We start from the raw sequence: 4,050 nt of genomic DNA on the forward strand, positions 1-4,050 counted from the left end.
GTTTACAATGAAGCATTGAGGCCGCCTCATGCAACCAAGAGCCAGCAACGTTAACCCCATATAGCATACTTTTATGGAAGTTTACTTTTAAACCAGAAACTTGTTATACCCTAATTTTGGACCTAAAAATACTAACTCAATTCTTCTTTTCTTGCATTATAAGTCATCTGATATGTCTCTGATCAATTGCATCTTTCTCTGCATTTTATTTCAATATTATTTGCAAAATTCATGTAAAAGGGTATTTTAGTCATTTCCTGCATTTAACTCATTTTTATCCTTGAAAATTGTTTGAGTCTTTTAAATTGGTTTGTATAAGTCCTTGTTTCAATCTCATGTCAAAATTCATTTCAGAAAATATTCGGTTGAGTCATTTTTAGTCATTTTAGCCCCTAGGGGCATTTTAGTCATTTCATATGTTAAAATTCTTCCAGTCTTTTAAAAATTTGTTTGAGTCCTTTCAAATAGTGTGAATAAGTCTTCATTTCAATTCTATGTCAGAATCCATTTCAAAAATTGCATTTAAAGTCATTTCGAGTCAATTTTGCCCCTAGGGGCATTTTAGTCTTTTCACATGTTAAAACCCTGTTTAAATCCTAAAAATTGTCTCCGAGTCTCTTAATTTTGATTGTATGAGTCTTTGCTTCATTTTCTTGTAAAAAAATCCATTTTAAAATTTCATCTGAGTCTTTTTTAGTCGTTTTAAGCCTCCAGGGGCATTTTGGTCATTTCACATAATATTTCCGATTCGTTTTAATCTGCTTTGTTGTTTTTAATCGTCTCGCTTTACGTTAATTTTCAATTTACTTTTTCAATTCAATTTTAGTTTTAATTTTCATTTTAGTCCGCGCACTTTTGTTGTTTACGTTTTAATCCCTTTAAGTTCGTTAGAGTCCAAGTGCCATGTGTCCAAATGTTATTGGTTCTTAAGAGTTTGTTACAAGTCTAGTGCCACATGTCTCTATCCTATTGGTCCAAGGTCTATGACTTAGCCTATAAATTGGTCAAAGGGTCAATTCATTCATTCACCAATCATTTTTTCCACAAAATTCATAAAAAATCACAAAATAATTTTTTTTCCCTCTTTTCTTTGCTCAGCCGTAACAAATTTAGCACCACCACCACAACAACCTTCTTCCACCACTCCTCCTCCCTAACTAACTCTTCCACCACCCTAACCACCTCTCCTAACCAACTTAAACCTCCATCATCTACCAAAACCTCCATCTTCCACCACCAAAACCACCACAATCTCCAACAACCTTCATCATCTAGCATCAACAACATCAAAATCTGCATTCAACTATCACCAATTGAACCGAATTATCATCATCATCGACAATCATTTCACCGCCGCATCCAACAGAGCCAAAGCTTCAAGGTTCGGACAAGAAGAGGCGAAGGAAGCAGGGATAGCAACGGCAAGAGAAGAGAAGAGGTGCGAAGCTTCAGCCATACCAGAACACATTCGAAAGAGAAGAATCTGAGGCTTCAGAAGGTAATTCGTTTCTTCTCCTTCCCTAGAATTTTGACTCAGAATATATGTATTCGCGCATTCATGATTCCGTTCTGAAAATTCCAAGACTTCGATTCATCTTTGGCGTGAACAATTCGTGAAAAATGAAGGAGGATTCAGGTTCGGAGGGAGTTTTCGAAAGCTCCGTCGCGGCGGTGCCTGCGGCCATCACCGTGCCGGAGTTACGAAGCTTCGCCGGATTCTGTTTCTTTTCCTTTGCGAAGAAGATGAATCGGAGTCTTTGTTCGTATGGTTTTGCGCAAATAGATGAAGATTAGGACTGTTTTCTGTTAATTGGTAGTGGATTCTTTAGAACAAAGAAGAGGAACAGCGCACCTTGCTGTTAGAAAAGAAAGAAAATCGATGGGAAGAAGGAGAAGTTGCGTTTTGCTTCTCCTGGTGATTTGGTTTTGTACAGCATACCATACCCAATAACCCATGGGTTTAATCCATGGGTCTACCCGAACCACTCCATACCCAGGCCCATCTATTTTTTCTTGTGTTTAAAAAACCATTACAGTTCTGCTATATGCACACCCCCTTTCCAGCGTACTCTTGTTATTTCTTGCTGTTTACACCCCCCGCATGTTTTCTTTTTGTGATAAAATTTCAAGAAAATTGCTATTGGTTTCTGTTGCTTTTTGATATTTCTTGATGTTTCTTGCGCGTTAAATCTTTGGTTAAAAATGTGTGGGAAAATATATTTTGTTAATTCCTTTTTTTTGTTAAAATGTTGCTAAAAAACTTGTAAAAATCTTTGAAGATTTTGTGGATTCTTCTCGTAAATAATTTTGGTGTTTGAAGATTATCTTTTGGAAGGCAATTGCATGTAGAAAATTCATTTCAAAGAACATGTAGGATATATTCTTGTTTTTGCTCACTTTTATTAACATTTTTGTGAAGTTTCGATGTGGTTTTAAACTTGAAATTTTGTTACATAATTGTGGCTTTGAACATGTGATTTCTAGGGGGTGAATTTGCCTCTTAATGTGGTGTTTGCTTGCTGTTTTGGTTTAGTTCTTGAGGACCTTGTGTTTGGTAAATAATGTGAAACTCTTTTGTGAAATAAAAGTGCATAAAGAGCTTGAAAGTCTTATAATTTTTGGCATGATAATTTCCCTTGGTTCTCATATTTGTTCTCTTGGAATGAATCACTTGAAATGTCTTAATATTGTGAGAATCTAGGGCTTGAGTTTGCTTTAGGATTATATTGAATTTCAAGTCCTTTTATCACTTTTTTTGCTAAGATTGCTAGTTTACTTTTCTTGCAAATTACAAATAGCTTTACTATGCTTTTCAATACTAGTTTCTATATCATTTGTGCTATTAACTCTTTCATTTCATGTTTCATTCATCCATGAGCATTTCATCTCCCTCTTATATTCTTAGTCCTTACTTTCTTGCAATTTAATTTGTACAAAGATTTAGAATGTAAAACTTAGGAAATTTTGTAATATTTTTTCTTATGCAATTTTAATTTCTTGGCAAAGAGGCCATAGAATGTATCTAGGCCAATGATGTAAAGGACAATGGACTCTAATGATGTACACCGACACAAGCACCGACACATGCACACACTCCACTTTAGATAAATAGCTAGAATATGCATGTTTAGATGTATGTTTAGGATTGTATGTTTAGATGAATGCCTAGGATTTATAGTTAGAAAAAATCAATTTTCCAATCAAACGTGAACAACATCACTCAAAATCATTTTCTTAATAAACCTTGGGGTCCAAAACCCCATTGAATTTGCCTTTTATTTTCTTAATCAAAAATCCAATGAAAATAATCATACTTAGACCATATTTTGCAAATGACTAATTCCACCTCACGATTTCATAATCTCATGCCCTTGAGGCCCCTTTCTATTCTTCAAATTCCATTTTCAAACTTAAAATCAACCAACAAAAACAAAAACATTTTTTGAAAGAGAACTACGGTGGATTTGATCCCTTAAACGGGTACGTAGGCAAGGAATCAAAATTCCTTCAATTCAACTAAAATAAAAATCCAAAAACATTCTTCTCCCTCCAATTCTTCACTTAGAATACTCTTAGGTTTAATAACATCTTTTCAAATAGCATTTAAAAATAAAGCGCGCGCGTAGAAATTAAAGACGGTTCCTATAGGTTACTATAGTCGTTATGGGTGCCTAACACCTTCCCGTAGCGAAAACAACTCCCGGACCTCGATTCTCAAGGGTTTTGCTTACTTTTTCCCTTCCCAAGAAAAAAATAAGATATCACCGGTTAGAAAGGTTCAAACGTAATCAATGTTTGACACCCGAAAACCAAGATAAAACAAAACTAATTCAAACAACATCAAAACTGATTTTAAAATGCGAATATTGCCCCAACTCTTATCACACACCAAAAGGGTGTTATCCGCAAATTGTAAATGAGAGATGCACATAGCACCATGCGCCCCTACCATGAAAGGAGTGAACAAACCCTGCTCCACAACTGAATTCATCATCACATGTAACCCTTCGGCGGCAATAAGAAAGAGGAACGGAGACAATGGGTCACCCT

The 4,050-nt window shown here is 35.4% G+C and overlaps 1 long non-coding RNA gene across 1 annotated transcript; it reads left to right on the plus strand.

The window, feature by feature from the left end:
- Positions 1-467: 467 nt before the first annotated feature.
- Positions 468-3,538, plus strand: LOC146907605 (uncharacterized). The gene is made up of 2 exons (XR_015019795.1): positions 468-1,498; positions 2,485-3,538. It is a non-coding gene; the product is annotated as an uncharacterized LOC146907605 (long non-coding RNA).
- Positions 3,539-4,050: the final 512 nt, after the last annotated feature.

This window comes from Medicago sativa, chromosome 7, assembly GCF_051527215.1.
Source record: "Medicago sativa cultivar Bolivia chromosome 7, Bolivia_mono, whole genome shotgun sequence".
Taxonomy (NCBI): domain Eukaryota; kingdom Viridiplantae; phylum Streptophyta; class Magnoliopsida; order Fabales; family Fabaceae; genus Medicago; species Medicago sativa.